This window comes from Oryctolagus cuniculus, chromosome 5, assembly GCF_964237555.1.
Source record: "Oryctolagus cuniculus chromosome 5, mOryCun1.1, whole genome shotgun sequence".
Taxonomy (NCBI): domain Eukaryota; kingdom Metazoa; phylum Chordata; class Mammalia; order Lagomorpha; family Leporidae; genus Oryctolagus; species Oryctolagus cuniculus.
The window spans coordinates 37092861-37113132 of record NC_091436.1 but is presented as its reverse complement, the minus strand read 5'-3'; the positions used below and the strand labels follow the sequence as shown (position 1 = coordinate 37113132).

At 41.8% G+C, this 20272-nt stretch overlaps 1 long non-coding RNA gene across 4 annotated transcripts in view; it reads left to right on the top strand.

Annotated features, from left to right (window-relative positions):
* Positions 1–20272, top strand: part of LOC103349888 (uncharacterized) — an 85159-nt gene that overhangs the window by 5753 nt on the left and 59134 nt on the right. For all 4 annotated transcript variants that reach the window (XR_011388521.1, XR_011388523.1, XR_011388522.1 and 1 more), the window contains exons 3-4: positions 6592–6921; positions 7007–7087. This is a non-coding gene — a long non-coding RNA (uncharacterized lncRNA). The remainder of the gene's footprint in view (positions 1–6591; positions 6922–7006; positions 7088–20272) is intronic.

Below are 20272 nucleotides of genomic sequence, written 5' to 3'. Positions count from 1 at the left end.
AGTCTCTCCTGTGCCATACAAGGACTCAACTAACTGAGCTATCACCTGCTGCCTCCCAGTGTGCACATTACCAGGAAGTTTGTGAAGCAGAGTCAGACCTTGAACCAAGGCACTTTGATTTGGGGTACTGGCTTCCCAAATAGCAGCTGAGCTGCTGCACTAAATATCCCCTTCTTAAACTCCTCAAGAACATACCCCTGAAGGCGTATGGAATGTCTATGGGCTGATTGAGAGTCAATATTATGATGTGATCTGAGAGAAGCATGAATTAGAAAGATAATGTTTACTGATCTGTATTAGGAGAGAGACATGGGTGTAGACAGATTTTTTTTTCTTAGCAATTAAAATTTTTACAATTTTTTGCTGCAGACAGATGTGTTGTTTCTTACCCACAAATGAACTGATGTTGCTATAAAAGGAAAAGTGAATCAAGATGACGGCTATGTTTGGGAGGCTTCCTATCAGGGCGTGCTCTGGGGTGACATCAGCTTCAGCCCACACTGACAGGCTTCAGTCTGACGCTGTGCAGTCTTGTTTAGGTTGAGACTGGGACCAACCACAGACATTGTCAAATCTTCTTGAATAATTGCATCATTCACTGATAAGCTTATGAATAATATTGTGAGAGAGTCTGGGACAAGACATCAGCACTGAAGCAATATCTACACTACATGTAGGTTTTTCATGAGGATCCCTTAGTAAACATGTCCTAGCCTGTTACCAGCATAGTGTTTGTTTAATGAACTGACAGTGCAGTGGATATATTCTGTATTTCCGGCTTGTAGCTTTCACCTTGTCATTAGCCATGGAATGACTTGATGTGAATCATCCTTAGTTTCAGGTTGTTGAAGGAATGTGATCTATATCATAAGTATGCATGGAATAGCCTGACAGTGTTGTCTAGGAATGGCAGGTTCTGAAGGAATTCCCAGTGTAAGTGTGGGGAAGTTAACAGCTATAGGATGAAGTTTCACATAACTATAGACTTACCAGTGCCTGGGAGTATTTCACCGTTATGCAGGTGTATTTTGTCCAAGGGAATCTTTGGTGGTGTTCCCTACATTTTTGATGGCTCTATGCTCCTTTTCCTTGATTGTGTTTGGCCCTGTGGTTTACATATATGGCTGATTGCTGAGGCTCCAGCTGCTCCCTTTCAGCTCAGCAGGTAAACAAGCAATCGGAATTCCGGTCCAGCTTCAGACAGACTTTGAACCAATCTTATTTTGAAGTGGGGCCGGGCACTGCCACGACCCAGTGTATCCTCTGTTGGCTTTCCAGCCATGTCCCTCCCTCACCAGTCAAGCAGGGTTTTCCTGGCCAGCTTCTGAAGTAGCTGCCAGAGTGGGGAGGGGCCCACAGCAGGGGCCTCTCAGACGTTCTTGTTTTATTCCCCAAAGCCTGGCCTTCGTCTAAAGAGGACTCAAGATCTCTGAACTCTAATATTCCTCATCAGCACTTCCAACTTTCCAAGAAGGGAAAACAACCTTACATTGAGCAGAAATGGCCATCTGGAAGCCATTGTGTCTATAGTAAGTGCCAAGGAGAAGAGGAATTCTTAGACTCTGCATGTGAGGACAGGGGGCCACAAGGCTGCAGCACTGCCCCAAGTGCATTGACAGGCACATCACCTGGTGGCCTTCAGAGAAACGTTGCTGGGGTCGTTTTTGCTTGAGGTTCCTCATTTTTCCTGACTGGGTGGTGGTAGGGAAACATGACTGTTGGAGCAGCCCAACTAGCTAAACAAGTGCAGAAAAGCAGAGGAGAGGGAGAGACACCCATAGCTGGGTTTTAAAACAACTTTGATGTCTACATTTCATCAATGAGCCTGATATACTTAACTAAGCAAACTTTTTAGCAATATTAGTTTGATATTCCAGGGTGAAATTTCATAACTTAAAATAAGTTAATTCTATGGTTTACAGAATTTCATAAAATTAGCTATTACTTTGGATTTATTGAGGCCAAACTTTTATCTTGAATTCTAATGTCCTATCAATATATGTAATGATAAATTTATCTGAATATAGAATTTTCTGGGCTTGATATTTCTTTCTCACTGTTTAAAAAAGATTTTTTCCCTCTGTTTCACCACTTAGCTGTGTTATTAAATGCATGGCATTGAGCCAAGTAAACTACTTAGTCTCACTAAATTTCCATTGGTTTTTCTTAACCTGAAGATAATAATAGCACCCAGTTGGTAATATGGTCATAAAATTGATGTGGCAGTTTTCAAGGATTAAATTCCAAGAATCTGGTCAAGAACTTAGAGCAGTGTTCATCACAAAGTAAGCACTCAGTAACTCTTTGCTAAGTAAAGTAAAACTTACTTTATAGTTTACCTTTAAATATTTCCAGATACTAAATTTCTACCTTGGCACATTTGCCCTTAGCCCCAAAGGCTTTCCAAGTCATATGTTATGCAGATTACACTGAAAGAAAAGAGTATTGTGGCTGTTCATCTGGACAGGCTTTTTCTAGCGAGATACATACCATTATTTAACTTGTGAGTGATTTATTTATGAATTGTGAGTCTATCTTTAGGATACTGTATTTCTGTTTTTTTTTTTTTTTTTTTTTTTTTTTTTTTTTTTTTTTTTTTTTTTTTTTTGTCATCAGATTGCCACAGGGGGCAGTAAAAGTTCTTGAAAGAGAGAATACAGTTTAAAGAATTTGGTATCAATTATTATTTAAGGTATCCATATCTAAAGTATCTAAACACATTATATTAATATTCACAAAAATAGAACTAGTTATATATAAATAAGAACTAGGATACTGTTCAATCTTGGTTTAATAGTTTTTGTGATAGTTGCAAAAGCAGTGTCTGGAAAGCATCTGTGTGTGACATGGACATGTGAGTGTATGTGTGTGTATCTGGCATGCGCACACAGGCAGTGTTGACACTGTAGGAGAAAGGAAACATCTAAGTTCCCAGTTTTAGCTATTAAAGTCCTAAAGTGTGTGTGTGTGCGTGTGTGTGAGAGAGAGAGAGAGGGAGAGAGAGAATGCTTGTCTTTAGCTGTATAAGCCACAACCTGATTTTATAATACTGCTAATGGAAATTGTAGCTATTTGTTCTCCCTCTGTGAAGAAAGTGAGACACAACACAAACCCTGAGTAAACCAGCTGGAGGATCTTTGAAGTTGACTAATTTGATTGTGATACCAGCGGGAACTTCTCTAAGGGTATGGGATCATCTCTGTTGATGGTTGACTACCTCTGACTCTCTGCATCTCCCCCAGAAGTCCTCCTTCAGGGCCTCCTGGTCTGTCTCAGTTGACTCACACTCTTCCGGCCTGCCCAGTTTGGCACTTTGTGACCTGGCTCATATTCTTCCATGGCACCTGTGATTGTTAATTTCCTGTGTCAACTTGACTGGGCCATGACATAGGCAGATCTGGGTCTGTGAGAGTGTTTCTGGAAAGAGATTAGCATTTGAAATAATGGGCTGAATAAAACCCAATGCTCTGTCCAGTGTGGGTAGACATCATCCAATCCACTGATGGCCTGACTACAACAAGTAGGTGGAGAAAGGCTGGATTGGCCCTCTCTCTTCCTGGCTGCTTGAGTTGGGACCCCGCCTTCTCTTGTTCTCTGAACTATGGCTTCTAAAGCTTCAGACTGGGATCCACCATTACCTCTTAAGCTCTTATGCCTTCAAGCTGTGTGTTGCTTCTCCTGGGTCTTCAGCTTATAGGTGGCAGATTATTATTAGTCTCTCTGCCACATACCTGTTATCCCAATCCTACACAGATGGCTGTCCAATCTCATTTCTAGGTTACTACTGCTAAGCCTTTGGAAGTTGAGCTAAACCTTGCCATTACATAGAGGGACTCCATCCTTTTTGGTCTTAATTCATCCATATACTCCTGCTGTCTCTCTCTTATTTATCCCCCCACCTTTTTTTTTGTTTTAAAGATTTTATTTATTTATTTATTTTGAAAGTCAGAGTTACAGAGAGGAGAGGCAGAGAGAGAGAGAGGTCTTCCATTTGCTGGTGCACCCCCCAATTGGCTGCAATGGCCGGAGCTGTGCCCTTCTGAAGCCAGGAGCCAGGAGCTTCCTGTGGGTCATCCCACATGGGCACAGTGGCCCAAGGACTGGGCCATCCTCCACTGCCTTCCCAGGCCACAGCAGAGAGCTGGATCAGAAGTGGAGCAGCTGAGACTCGAACTGACACCCACATGGGATGCCGGCACTGCATATGGCAGCCTCACCTGCTATGTCACAGTGCCGGCCCCTCACTTATCCTTTACATCAGTTCTTTGACCTATTTGAGACTTTGTTTTCTTGCCTCTTGCTTTTCTCCTGAACATATAGCTTGGTTTCCTTCTAAGTCCATGGCACAATGTTTGATGTCAACAATCTCTTATTAACATTTCTGTCATTCAGTTTATCAACTTTGGTTTCAAGCCAGCCACATGTCTTAGCTGTTCCTGTACTGTACTACCTTAGTGGTCTTGCGTCTTAACTGGGTCCTTAGTTCTGCAGTTCTGTTTTTTAATTGTTCTGGTCAGTTCTTTGTGTCCATTGGAAACCTTACAGCTTCTCTCCAGGGTCCTATCTTGTCACTACTCCTCTGCCTTTCAGTTAATCTGCCTTTCTACATGAGACCATCAAACATGAGCCCAGCCTTTATCTCCTAAATGATGGGTCCTCAACCTCATGTTCATTCTTCTAGTGAGGACCTGTAGTATTCAATTCTGTAGCAATATGCACCTATTTAAATTCAAAAGTGCAGTTCCTCAGTTGTACTACTCGCATTTCAAGGGCTCAGTAGCTGCATATGAGTACAGCTAGTGGTTATCATACTGGGCACCACAGAGAACCATTCCATTGCTGCAGACCATTTGACTGGACAGGACCAGTTCAGACCTCTGCTTTTCTTTTGATCCAACTTCCCTCTGCCTTCTAAGAAACACTGTTCTCTCTTTACCCCTTACTCTTCCTGCCTTTCAATCTGTTTTCTAATGCCTTCTCAGCACAATCCTCTCATATAAATATTAAAAAAATTACTTCAAACAACCAGAGCAACCTTCCTTTTAGCCTTCACAACCCTCTAGACACTGCTTTTTTCACACTGAAGTTCCTAACACACACACACACACACACACACACACACACTCCTTGTATTTACTGTCTCCAAATATTCACCTTCTGTCTAATATTTCAATGCACTGTGATAAAGCTCCTGACTCTACCATTGGAAACTGCCACCAAATAACCTCTTCATTGCCAAGTCCAACAGATTCTTTTCAGAACTCATTGAGCTTGATCACTCTGTGGGCATTGTAGTTGAATTGTATGCTTTGTCCATCTCATCTCCTTTAGTCTCTATTGCATATTCATTTCTCTCTACCTACCCCTGTAATACGAGAGACTTCATAGTCTTTTGTCCTTGGTCCTTCTTACTTAATTGCTTTTTAGTGGCCACATTATTGATGGTTCCGTGTTCCCTGTCCTGGACAGAAACTGTTCTGAGTTCATTTGTATTGTTACCAGGACATTAATCTGGACATCTTACACAGATCTTAAAGTAAGCCCTGTCTGCACCAGTCACGTCTGCTCCCTTTATGTGAGTTCCTGCTCTTACTGATGGGAACCACTGGTTTTCCACTCACTTCCTACTGAAGAAGGTGCATTGTCCATCATTCTTATTTCTCTTTCATTCCTTATATTTAGTTGACCATCAAGCTCTTTGAGCTCATCTCTCATTGTATCTCCCAGACATGTCACATCCTTCACATCTTTGCCTACACGTCATTTGTCTTCCTGTTGTTAACTTGTCTTTGGACCTGCCTTACTGCCCTCCTTAGTTCATTCTTTCCATTGCTGCCTGAAGAATCTTTCAATGCAAAGTGCTTCGTTCTTAGTCACTGCTCCAGACTGCCATTTGGCTTCCCTTGCCTCTATGATAAAGCCCTTTGTCTGGTTCCCATCTTCGTTCTTACCTGTCACTAGCCACCACTATCACCTCACTCCTTGTTTTTCACCTTGTGTTTGGCTCCATTCCAATGAGTAACTTACCATGTTATATTATTTCATGTCTTTTTACTGACATAGTTATTCTATTAATTGGAGGAAGTGTGGCATATATTTATACCAAATAAACTTTTTTTAAAAAAATTTACTTGAAAGGTAGAATTACAGACAGGGAGGGACCGAGAGAGAGAGAGAGATGAAGAGATAGATCTTCCATTCCCTGGTCTACTCCCCAGATTGCCAAAAATGCCAGGGCAGGGCCAGGCCAAAGTCAAGATCCAGGAGCTTCCTGCAGGTCTCCCATGTGGGTGGCAGGGGCCCAAGCCCTTGGGCTATCTTCCACTGCTTACCCAAGCTCAGCAGCAGGGAGCTGGATTGGAAGTGAAGCAGCCTGGACTCAAGCTGGCACCCATGGGGGATGCTGGCATTGCTGGCGACTTTACCAATTACACCACAATGGCGGCCCCCCAAATAAAGTTTTATTTTATTTGAGCAAATGCAGTGACACTCACACATATACATGTATACAGTGAAACACATACTTATGGAAATAATTTTTATCATTACTATATGTTTTATAGTTAGTATCTTTTTTTTTCTTTTTGACAGGCAGAGTGGACAGTGAGAGAGAGAGAGAGACTGAGAGAAAGGTCTTCCTTTTCTGTTGGTTCACCCCCCAATGGCCACTGCGGCCGGCACGCTGTGGCCAGCGCACCGCACTGATCTGAAGCCAGGAGCCAGGTGCTTCTCCTGGTCTCCCATGGGGTGCAGGGCCCAAGGACCTGGGCCATCCTCCACTGCCTTCCCGGGCCACAGCAGAGAGCTGGACTGGAAGAGGAGCAACTGGGACAGAATCCGGCGCCCCGACTGGGACTAGAACCCAGTGTGCCGGTGCCGCAGGCAGAGGATTAGCCTATTGAACCATGGCGTCAGCCTATTGTAAGTATCTTAATATATATTCCATTGTATTAAAACTTTGATCTTTATCTCTAAGGTTTTTTTTTTTTTTCCATGCTGAACTTAGGTATTGCAGATGAGATCCATCTACACATACATGTGCACACAGATAGTCTTGGAACCAGAAGTGGTCAAGATATGCAACCTGGTAAGCAGCATGGGCAAGTGGTGTGAGGATGTGTGGTTTTGGAGATACTGTGGGAATCTGGGGAGTACCTGTGTTCTAAGAGACCAGTGTGTGGAAATCAAGGATGAAAGTACCATAGTGAGGGGCTGCCATCGTGGTGTAGCGGGTAAAGCTGCTTCTTGCAGCGCCAGCATCCCATTTTGGTGCCAATTCAAGTGCCAGCTGCTCCACTTCTGATCTAGCTCTCTGCTATGGTCTGACAAAGCAGTAGAAGATGTTCCAAGTCCTTGGGCTCCTGCACCCACGTGGGAGACCCTGAGGAAACTCCTGGCTCCTGGTGGCAGATTAACGCAGCTTCGGCCATTGCGGCCATTGGGGGAGTGAACCAGTGGATGGAAAACCTTTCTCTCCATCTCTGCCTTTCTCAACTCTGCCTTTTAAATCAATCAGTCAATCTTTTAAAAAAATAAAGTACCATAGTGAAATGCAGAGCAGGTCACAGAGAAGACCTGGGTTCTTCAAGCTGACTCAGGTCTTGCCATGAGGTGGTCCATCTTGCCAATGATCAGTTTCGTGATCCAGTATGTTTTTCTCCCCTTCTTAATAAACAGTTTCTTAATATTGTATCACAAGATGTCATAAACTGATACAGACGTCACCAGCCTGAGAGATGGTTTTACTTCCACATAATATTTTCTGATGCAATTATTCATAGCACTTTTTAATTCAATTACAGTACTAGAATAAAACTGATTTTCCTAGTTTTTGCTTCCCCCTTTTTTTAAGCCTCATGGAATATTTAGAAAATCATAACATTTTTGGGAATTTTGAGGGAGAGTCTTTCTGTAAGCTCTCAAATTTTGGAAGGGAAAGGTTATAGAAATTCTTTTTTGATTTAAAGATATCAAAGATCACAGGGAAGTTTACTGGCAAGTTGCTACTTTTTTAAAGTTTTTAGGTAATTTAAAGTGTTTCTTGGAAGTTGACTTCTGAGTATTTGTGAATAACCTCTCACATAGCATTGAGTATAAACACATGCACCTTTGAATGGATTCCTTATGTAAGTCTGGGAACTAACTTCAACTTTAAAATATTCTATAAATAGTCTATTTTTAAATAAAATTGTATAATTACTAAAGTCTTAGGAACCTTGATGATTTATAGTATGTTTATATCAGGTCATAGGTCAGTATTTTATATTTATTGATTATATAAATCAAAGTTCTGAGGATTATATATTCATACCTGGTAAGTTTATGTTTTTAAGGATACTAGAGGAATACAGTGTTTGTTTTGCTTAAGCCATAATTTGCTAAAGTAAATGATTCTCTAGAATATTGGATAGAAATACTGGTACGTATTTAGGAAAAGTTAGTGATTGACTAACTGCTGCTGATGGAATTTTAAAAATGAATGTGGTTGTCAAAGTTGCCTGACTGTATTTTTTATTTTTAAAAATGTATTTATTTGAAAGTCAGAGTTACAGAGAGAGAGAGGGAGGGAGAGAGAGAGAGAGAGAGAGAGAGAGGTTTTCCATCCATTGGCTTACTACCCAGGTGGCCACAATGGCAAGGGGTGGGTCAGGTGGAAGCGGGGGGCCAGGAGCTCTATCTGGATCTCCCATGTGGGTGGCAGGGGCCCAAACACTTGGGCCATCTTTTGCTGCTTTCCCAGGTGCATTAGCAGGGAGGTGGATCCCAAATGGAGCAGCCAGGACTCAAACCAGCACCCATATGGGATGCTAGTGTTACAGGCAGTAGCTATACCTGCTGCACAATGCTGGTTCTAAAGTCACCTAACTTCAGACATAATAAGATTTTAGTGTGAAACTCTCAGATTAATAAGTTTATTTAAGTGTCTATGTTAAAACTCAACTAGTTATTTATTGTCATTTACTTCCTAAGGAAATAAGTAATTCACAAATATTTTAAGCAGTTGGTATATTTCTACCACTTGTTAAATATGGTGAGTAGTAAAACGTTCCCTGGTTCTTGTTCACTTGGAGGTTGTAATCTGTGTGCAGGAGGAAGGCATCTATGAATCAAAAGTTTAATTGATGACACTTAATTTTGTATGAATTTAGAACAGTTGGGTTAAAGACTTAGGAGGAGACTGGCAGCCTGGATGCCCCAGACATCTGGAATGGTAATTAACAGTCTTGACTCTGGGAATACCTGACTCCTATGGAAGAGAGTAGAAGGGCTGCTTTGATGTGAAACAATATGGGGATGAGTTGTAAGATTTAGGCAGGGACTGCGTTTTAGGAGCCAGATTCCTAATTACTGTTATATTGATGCTGAATATATTACCCTTCACTCAGTCCTCTAGTCTTTTGGAATACACACACACACACACACATACACACACACACACACTCTCACAATTTGCTTTTTCATAGTTTTCAGTGCTTAGAGAATATTTGGAAGATGATTGCCACAGTATAGGATAAAAAAAGACTTAATGCTTATGTTTTTGTGATTTTTCTGTTCATCCTCTTGCTTTAATAAATACTGTGTTATTTTTTTCTTTTTACAATTTGCCACATGCCAGGCATGTGAAAAATCCACAAAGCACAGTAAATATGTGTTGAGTTAATGAGGCAGTGATGATATTTCTTCATCTTTTTATGATTCTCCCACTATGTGGTTTATCTACAGAGGACATCCAATAGCAATGAAGTATTAAAACATCTTTTTATTCTTGAAGAACAAACAGGTCTAAGAGTTTGACTACAATGTGTTGTGGTGAAGATCTTTTCTGATCACATCTATTAGGAGTTCTATGTGTTTCCTGTAGTTGAACGTTCCTTTCATTCCCCAAATTATGGAAGTTTTCCGTAATTATTTCACTAAAAAGGCCTTCTAATTCAGTCCGTCTTTCCATGCCTTTGGGAACTCCTAAGACCGTGTGTTGGGTTGCTTGATAGTACCCCATAAATCTCCGACACTGTTTTTTAGTTGTCTAATTTCTTTTTTTTTTTTTCTGGTCTGACTGTAAATTTCCAGAAATTTGTCTTCCAACCCAGATATTCTTTGTTCTGCCTCACCAAGTCTGTTGTCAAGGCCTTCCACTGCATTTTTTATTTGATCTATGGCATTCTTCATTTTCAGTATTTCTATTTAAAAATCTCAATTTCATGGGAAAAATTTTTATTCATGTCATGTGTAGATTTCTTTAATTCATGGATTGCGTCTGATTACTTCTAAGTAATCTTATGATCAATTTTCTGTATTACATTTCCGGCATTTCTTCAGTCTCTTCATCTTCACATTCTAGTATTGAAGTGTTGTAGTTCTAGTATTGAAGTGTTCCTTTGGGGTATCATGTTGTCTTCCTTATTCTTTTTTTAAAAGATTTATTTATTTATTTGAAAGACAGAGTTACAGAGAGGGAGAAGCAGAGAGGAGGGAGGTCTTCCAACTGCTGGTTCACTCCCCAAATGGCCACAATGGCTGGAGCTGGGCATCTAAATCCAGGATCCAGGAGCTTCTTCCAGTTCTCCCACATAGGTTCAGGGACCCAAGGACTTAGGCTGTCTTCCACTGCTTTCCCGGGCCATGACAGAGAGCTGGATTAGAAACGGAGCAGCTGGGACTTGAGCTGGTGCCCATGTGGGATGCCAGCACTGCAGGCGGCAACTTTACCCACTACACCACAGCACTGGCCCCTGTCTTCCTTATTCTTTATTCTTGAATTTCTGTGTTTATTTTTAGGCATTTGTGGAGATACTTTTTAAAATTTTTCTCCTGTAATGGCTTTTATCTTTGTACTATGCCTCTGTGACTTAGTGGAGTGTCTGCTTTCAGTGAATAGCCAGAGGTGTGTGCTGGGTGTGGCCTGGGAGCTCTGTGAACAGAGCTCCAGGGTGAGAGGATTGTATAAGGTGGCACCCAAGTTGGGCATGTTAAATCTCTCTTTTTTAATCAAGGGGGAGGTTTGATCATTTCTGTTGACATAGACTCACACTCACCTCCTCTCCTCCAACCAGTGCTTGGGAGCTAGCCCCAGTGGGTATAATATTCATCTGCACTGCTGCAAGAACTACACAAAGGATCTGTACAGTCCTCAGTGTGAGCCCAGCTCCTGCAGCAAAGACTCTCACCCAGGCAATCAGGGAGCCCTGAGTGTGTGGAGCCACCTACAGTGAGTGCACAGAGACACAGCATACCCTGTGTCCTCCCATGCAGCCATAGTGTTTTCACAGTCTGTCCCCGAACACAGGGCTGTCACGGTCATGAGTGCCCAGCCCCCTGTCAATTCTCCCAGTCAGACTCAGGCATCTCCTTTTAGCTGGTTGCTGGGCATGCAGATGCAAGCTAACATAGCTGTTACATATTTCCAAAATGGTGTCTGCCCTCTCTCAGGTTGTCTCACAGGATGCCAGTGCTGAGTAGTCGGGGAGAGAGAAATGTGGCTCCCCTCAATTTATGCCCTCTAGATCAGCAAGTACACTCTCCCACTTGGCTCCAGGCCAGACCCACACCAGGGTCTTCCTGCAGCTTTATTGCCCGTGGCTTGGGCTGATGCAGTCTGGTCTCACCTCACTCTCCAAAGCTGGTGCTGAGGCTCTTAGCTCTGCTGGGGTCCTGAGTTGTGTGTGTCTACACCCTCCACATAGATGCACAGTGTCCCTCTAATTTGTGAGGTGTTTTCTGCAGTTTTCTCCCTAATTCTTTCCTGAAATTGCACTCTCTCTACTTTTTTTTTTTTTTTTTAAACTAGCTCCCTCCCTATTCTGCCATCTTGGAATTGTCCTTAAATTGTCTTTTTCTTAAAACAAAAGGTAAGGCATCTGTCCTATAATATAAATAAAATTTAAATGATATTTGCCAATCACTCTATCTTCTGAAGTTTGTTGCTAAATTCCTTTGGTGTGGTTACTCCTCTGGAATTTGTAGAACAAAAAATGATCATACAGGAAGTATTGAGCATTTTATTCTTATCTAATATAGGATAAGTCCCACAAAACAAAGAAAACCATTTCTAAATTATTGTAGGGTAGATTTTTTTTAAAGTTCAGTTTAGGACTGTTTAATAGAAATTAAAATAGAAATACTACTTATAGTTAATCCTTTAATGATAATCACTCCAATGTTATTTGGTGATTAATAATATGATTGATATTCCCTAAAACTCATGTGAGTTTTCATGTAGACAAAATTTGGGATTTTTCCTGTTAAGTTGTAGACTGTTTATTTAAGGACATGTCCAAAGCTACATGACTAGGGAATGGTAGAACTAGGATGAAGTATGGCTCTCTTGATTTTAATTCAGTCTCTATTGCTTTCTTTTCTGATGTCATCCAGCCTTATTTATAGTGCAAAAATATACTCGAAGGAAACAAACATAAATGAAAAAGAGTAAAATGAATACTAACTTATCACTGTTTTTTGTGGCTATCACCATCGTGGTTGGTTTCATTCATAAGGCATCAAGTACCTGTAGTGGCTGCTGACGTACAAAAGTGGGGCACAGTGCATTCCAACATGGGCTCTGGAGACAGATCTCTTAGTCAGCCTTGTTCTACCCCTCACACCCCTGAGAGCTTTGTCTTTCTGAAGAATGAGGAATTGTAGCAGAACCTGTTTTGGGGGATGGGTGTTTTGAATACTGTTGACATATAGACAGATTGAGCATCCCTAATCCAAAACTTTGAAATCCAAAATGTTCCAGCAGCTGAGTCTTTTTGAGCACTGGCATGATGCTACAACGAGGCAGTTCTAGACCTGACATCATAGGATGAATTGCTGTTAAAATGCGAAGTTATTAAGAAATATTGTGTAGGGGGTGGGTGTTTGAGCTTGTGGCCGAGAAGTCAGTTAAGATGCTTGTCTCCCACATCAGAGTGCCTGGGCTCAGTGTTTGTCTCCAGCTTCAGACTCCAGCTTGCTACTGATGAGGCAGCTGTGATGACTTAAGTCACTGGGTTCCTGCCACCCATGTGGGAGATCTGGATTGTGTTCCTAGCTCCTGGATTCAGCCGTGCCTAGTCTAGGTTATTTTGGGCATTTTAGGGAGTAAATCAGCAGATGGAAACTTGCTCTTTCTATCTACCTACCTACCTACCTTTCTGTTTTTCTCTTTGTCTCGCTGCCTCTTAAATAAAAATTTAATAAAATATAGAATTGCCATTAGGCTATGTATATAAGATGTTTATGAAACATAAATGAATTCATGTTTAGACTTTGGTTCCATCTCCAAAATGTCTCATCATATATAGTATATGCAAATACTCCAAAATTCTAAGAAAAAAAATCTGAAACAGTTCTGTTCCCAAGCATTTTGGATAAGGTATACTCATACAGTGAGGGCCTTCAGAGTGTTAGGTATTATTATACTTTCTTTAATGATTAAATATTATCAATAAATATTTACTGTCCCTTATTAAAATACTAACAAAAAACAAATATTAAGTGGAAACTTTCTTTCTTTTTTTTTTTTTTTAAAGATTTCTTTATTTTTTACTTGAGAGTCAGAGTTACACACAGAGAGGATAGGCAGAGAGAGAAAGAGAGAGGTCTTCCATCCGATGGTTCACTTCACAAATTGGCCGCAATGGCCAGAACTGCACCAGTCCGAAGCCAGGAACTTCTTCCGGGTCTCACACACGGGTGCAAGGGCCCAAGGACTTGGGCCATCTTTTACTGCTTTTCCAGGCCGTAGCAGAGAGCTGGATCGGAAGTGGAGCGGCCGGGACTAGAACCGGTGCCCATATGGGATGCCGGCACTTCAGGCCAGGGCGTTAACCCGCTGTGCCGCAGCGCCAGCCCCGGAAGCTTACTTTCTAGAGAGGGGTATCTCTGCTCTAATGATCTTTCTTTTAAATGTTATTTAACCATGTTAAGGATCATTAAATGAGAAACAGGGCAAATATGTTTTAACCTTGTAAAAACTTCATAAACTTCATAATTAGCAGGTTAGTTACTAAATTATTTTGCTTTGAAACAGGATTTATGCAAAAATGTTAAATAAAGTAAGGCATTCTTTTAGATGTGGCATTAGTTCTTAGAAAATAAGCATGGTGATGAATTTAAAACATACATATTAAATATTCACTAAGTATGAGAATTAAATTATGAAGGTCTTAGGAATTTGTGTTTGAAGATCTGTGAAAAGTAAACACCATGAAACTACTTCCATTTGGGACTCGATTGTAAAACTAGATGGTTTCTTTCTTTTTTTTTTTCTCATCTAGTTAAATGTATACATAGAGTATGTCATAGGGTTGGGGAAAAAGTCTTTGGAATCATGTAGTCTTATGCTTTCCAAATGACTGACTATGGGACCTATTGCATAAATGCAGTGCCCAGAAGGCAAGAGGAGTGGCTGTGGTTGTTGCAAGGAAGAGGCCTGGATGTGGCCTCAGCATTTCTGCAGCTCTTGGAGCTCTACAGAGTACAGGGTGCCTTCCTCTCCATTTGTGGATGAAGAAGCTGACTGTCTAGGCAGTGGCTGCCTTGCTTAGAGACACAAGTGCCAGACCTGGTCATTGAACAATTACACTCTGTTATGTCTGCTACTTTGTTTCCTCACTATATCCTTCCTGTATAGAATCTATAATTGAGAGCCCTGAAAAATTCAGGTTTTAAGCCGGCGCCGCGGCTCACTAGGCTAATCCTCCGCCTAGCGGCGCCGGCACACCGGGTTCTAGTCCCGGTCGGGGCGCCGGATTCTGTCCCGGTTGCCCCTCTTCCAGGCCAGCCCTCTGCTGTGGCCAGGGAGTGCAGTGGAGGATGGCCCAAGTGCTTGGGCCCTTCACCCCATGGGAGACCAGGAGAAGCACCTGGCTCCTGGCTCCTGCCATCGGATCAGCGCGGTGCGCCGGCCGCAGCGCGCCAGCCGCGGCGGCCATTGGAGGGTGAACCAACGGCAAAGGAAGACCTTTCTCTCTGTCTCTCTCTCTCACTGTCCACTCTGCCTGTCAAAAAAAAAAAAAAAAAAAAAAAAAATTCAGGTTTTGTTTCTTCTCTACTTCTGCTGGAGACATATCTGACAAGAAAGCCCATTTAATTTTATAATCTGTATCAGGGATACCGTGGTCTCTTTTGGTGCTATACCATGATCTGAGTATCCGTGCTTGCCTCTTTGAGAAGGATCAACTCATTTTTGAAGGATTTTCTGTTAATAAAGCTTGCATTGAAGACTTCAGTTTCTATGATGGGGTCACTTGTCATGGATAAATCCTTCTGCAGTAGCAGTTGTGATAGAGAGGATGTACAAGACAATAAATTGAAAGCACTGGACAGCAACCAACATAACTAGGGCATAATTTTGATCTTATAGAGAAGAGGAACACATGAGCTGAGCTCAGATTCTCCCTCAATATTTTTCTGAGAGCGCTTTCTAAATCTGAGTGCAAGGGGCTAGCATTTGGGTGTAGCGGGTAAGGCTGGGACCTTGGATGGCGGCATCCCACATGAGTGCCAGTTTGAGTTCAGCTGCTCCACTTGTGATCCAGCTGCCTGCTACTGACCTGGGAAAATCAGTGGAAAATGACATAAATGCTTGGGCCCTGCCACCCACATGGGTGGCCTGAATGAAGTTCCTGACTCTGGACTTCAGCCTGATCCAGTGCTAGCCATTGCAGCCATCTGGGGAGTGAACCAATGGATGGAAAATCACTCTCTGTCTCTCCTTCTCTTTGTAACTCTGACTTTCAAATAAATAAATCTTTAAAAAAATTATAGTGTAGATGAATGAAATACAGGAAGAAAGTGGCATTCTTACTAGACTAAGGAGAAAGAAGTTAGAATTTGGGGCAACCACAAGTAGCAAGAGGAGTAAGTTAGAAGGGCAACTTCTGCAAAGTAGAATACTGCAGAAAAATTTCTCGAGTATCTGCACATAAATTCTACTGAAGTCATTTGACAACTACTAATGTGCACATAAACTGGACAAGACCTCTAAGAAACCCAGCCCAGAAAACATCTGGTTGATCTCAGATTTTCTTTCTTTTTTTTGTAGTCCCGTAGTAAATGGGGAGAGACTTGGGAATTCAGATGCTGCCATGGTGCTGTGAGAGAGGCATTGGGAAGCAACCTCAGGCTCTCAAGGGGTGGAGACCATATTTTAAGAAAACTGAAATAGACAAGCCTACCAGAGCTATAAATCAGGCCTGGACAGGATCATAGTGATCCACCCATATTTGTTTTTTTTTTTTTTTTTTTTTTTTTTTGACAGGCAGAGTGGACAGTGAGAGAGAGAGACAGAGAGAAAAGTCTTCCTTTGCCGTTGGTTCACCCTCCAGTGGCTAGCGCACTGTGCTGATCCGATGGCAGGAGCCAGGTCCTTCTCCTGGTCTCCCATGGGGTGCAGGGCCCAAGCACTTGGGCCATCCTCCACTGCACTCCCGGGCCACAGCAGAGAGCTGGCCTGGAAGAGGGGCAACCGGGACAGAATCTGGCGCCCCGATCGGGACTAGAACCCGGTGTGCTGGCGCCACAAGGCGGAGGATTAGCCTAGTGAGCCGCGGCGCCAGCCCCATATTTGTTTTGTTACTGCTCAAAGAAAACCTAGCTCCTTTTGAAGGAATATATGCAGAGCCTCACAATTATCCACCCATAATATTAAACACTCATTACAAAATTGCAAGACATGCTATAAAACAGGAAAAAATGACCAGTACCTAAGAGAAAAACAGACAATAAATGTTTAAGTGTTTTGGATACAGCAGTTATCAGACAGAGACCTAAAACCAACTGTGATTAACATGATCAAGAAAAGAAAGAAAATGAGGGCAAAATTGATGGGAAGATGGAGAACTTCAACAGAGAATTGCAATCCATTTAAAATAATCAAACTGAAATTCTAAATCTGGAAAATTCATTGTTAATGTAATGGTTAATAGTTTAGGGGCCAAGCTAGCGCCGCGGCTCACTAGGCTAATCCTCCGCCTAGCGGCGCCGGCACACCGGGTTCTAGTCCCGGTCGGGGCACCGGATTCTGTCCCGGTTGCCCCTCTTCCAGGCCAGCCCTCTGCTGTGGCCAGGGAGTGCAGTGGAGGATGGCCCAGGTGCTTGGGCCCTGCACCCCATGGGAGACCAGGAAAAGCACCTGGCTCCTGGCTCCTGGCTCCTGCCATCGGATCAGCGCGGTGCGCCGGCCGCAGCGCGCCGGCCGCGGCGGCCATTGGAGGGTGAACCAACGGCAAAGGAAGACCTTTCTCTCTGTCTCTCTCTCTCACTGTCCACTCTGCCTGTCAAAAAAAAAAAAAAAAAATAGTTTAGGGGCCAGTGCTGTGGCATAGCAGGTAAAGCTGCCACCTGCATTGCTGGCATCCCATATGGGCACCGGTTCCAGTTCCGGCTGCTCCACTTCTGATCCAGCTCTCTGCTGTGGCCTAGAAAATCAGTGAAAGATGGTCCAAGTCCTTGAGCCCTTGCACCCGTGTGGGAAACCCAGAAGAAGCTCCTGGCTCCTGGCTTCGGATCGGCGCAACCCCAGCTGTTCTGGCCATTTGGGGAGTGAACCAGTGGCTGGAAGACCTCTCTCTCTCTCTCTCTGCCTCTGCCTTTCTGTAACTCTGCCTTTCAAATAAATAAATAAATCTTAAACATTAGTTAATAGTTTAAATTAGCAACTTAATATCTAAAATGCTAATATATATAATGTGGATTACTATTTCAAAATTTAATAGTTATGAATTTTGGATGTTTTGAGCAGCAAGGTGAATTCATCAGAATACGGGATTGCTGCACTGGAATATAGGTCCAAATGGAGCAAAAGGAGAAAAAGAGCACAGAGGTAGCTGATACGCACGCTGACTTCTGGCCTCATTCTTCTCCAGAGGAGAAGCTCTATAAATCAATTCTTGTAGATCATTAGATGCTTTAGAAACGTACCTATACAAATCTAGTTCCAATACTGATTCAAAGCATTTGAATTTTTAAGGGAAATTAGAAATCTTTTCTCACTTTTATTTTTATGGAAACATTTGCTTCTTTAAAGTAGTGTCTTTGCCAAAATTTGAAAACTGGAAGAGAACTGAATACAAGATTCTACTGGAGAATCTGGATTAAATTTTTTTCCTAAAGGAAATAGCACAGTGTCATAAGAATATATTAATATTTCCATGTTTTAGTTCTCTTTTGTTCTTATTCTGGTTTTCATTTCAAAACTATTTGGATCAGTGGCAGATCCCTGACCTTTCACTTTCTCTTGTTTTCTTTGCTTTCCATTTTTGATCTATGAATACTTATGTACCTTGTCCCTTTACTCCATTAAAAATCCATAAGGTTTTTCATTGCTGGAAAGTTAAGCAGAAATCAGAGTTTTGGATGTAGGTCTTCACAAATGTAGCATGAGACCTGTTTCACCAGCTGCAGTACATCTGTTCTGGGTCTTGAACTCTTTCTCTTGAGACTTCTGTACATTGTCTGCAGAATCACATTGATATCATTGGTGAGCAATACTATATTCTGACAGTAATGGTTTCTTTAATAGAAACACACACAAAGATAGATAGATAGATGGATAACCTTCTTGGCTACTGTAATAGAAATGGATAGAAAGAAGAGAGAGAGAGAAGGCATATTTATAAAGATTAAGGAAAAGTGTGTAGGGCTGGTGTTATGGTGTAGTAGGAGCCTCCACCTGCAGTGCCAGCATCCTATATGGGTGCTGGTTCGTGTCCCTGCTGTTCCTCTTCCGATCCAATTCTCTGCTATGGCCTGGGAAATCAGTAGAAGATGGCCCAAGTGCTTGGATTCTTGTACCCATGTAAGAGAGCTGGAAGAAGCTCCTGGCTCCTGGCTTTGGATTGGTCCAGCTCCAGCTGTTGGGGACATTTGAATCTGCAGATGGAAGACCTTTCTCTCTGTCTCTTCCTTTCTCTGTCTGTAACTCTACCTCTCAATAAATAGGATCTTTAAAAAAGTGTACAGTATTTCTATCTCTTTCCTAGTTCCTGATTCTCAACTAAACATTCTCATATCTTGTGTTTGTATCATAAAACTTTTTCCATTTTATATGTAGGTACTTCTGAGAGTTCATGGAAAAATGTAGCTAAAAAAGAAGTTTATTTTGGTGTAAGGAATTACTGAAATCATGTATATGAGAGGTCCTCAAACATTTCTTAGCAAATGCATATCATGAAAAAATTATGCCTTGATTTCTTTTTTAATTAAAACCGAAAATAGATAGCATTGAGTTCTCATCAGGTTATAAATTATTTATGATATCTGACAATACCTGCATGACAAATTACAGAGCAGCAGTGACATATATTATGCTGGCAGCTATTTTCCAAAACAGTGTGCATTATCCAGGAAAATGAGGTGCACACCCTATAGTCAGCTTTTAATTTTAGGACATGATATTACATAAACTATATTGTTATGTACACCTGGAGAAATGAATAGAGATGTTTATACAGTAGCATCATTATTAACATGATCAAAGAAAAACTATGCAAATGTTTAATAATAGGAAAATGGTTAAATTACATATGTATGCCTGGATTTCAAAATGTTTTGCACCCTCCCCCCCCAAAAAAAAACCCTCAGAAATGAAGTGTTCTGCACCAGAATGAACTTATCCTTCAATTCCATTTCCTTACAGCATTTTAAAGTACACTTGAATATCCAGAAATGCCTTCTGATCTCGTAGTAATATTCTGTTTCTTCCCTTCGCCTGTGCTTTCCACCCCTAACCTCCCCCCAAATTATTGATGATAAAGAAATGACCACTGGACCTCCAATACCACATGAAGCCAATTGCAAATAACTGATTAACCACAACTCTGCCCAATACGCTAGGATAATCTGGTTTACAAGGGTAAGAAAAGTCTAAGTTTGGTCTCTAAATGTCTGCATCACAAGTATCCATGAAGGCACAAGCAAGCTGAAGCAAATACTAATTAACCACAGTACTAAAAATATTTCAAAAGATTGATTTATTTTATTTGAAAGGCAGAGTTAGAGAGAGAGAGACACACACACACAGAGAAAGAGAGAGAGAGAGAGATCATTCATCCACTGGTTCACTCTACAACTGGCTGTAACAGCCGGAGCTGAGACATATTGAAGCCAAGAGCTTCTTCTGGTCTCCTATGTGGCTACAGGGACCCAAACACTTAGGCCATCTTCCACTTCTTTCCCAGGTGCATTTGCAGGGAGCTGGATTGGAAGTGGTTTAGCCAGTACTCAAACTAGCACCCACACTGGATGCTGGCATCTCAGGTGACAGCTTTACCTGCTACACCGCAAT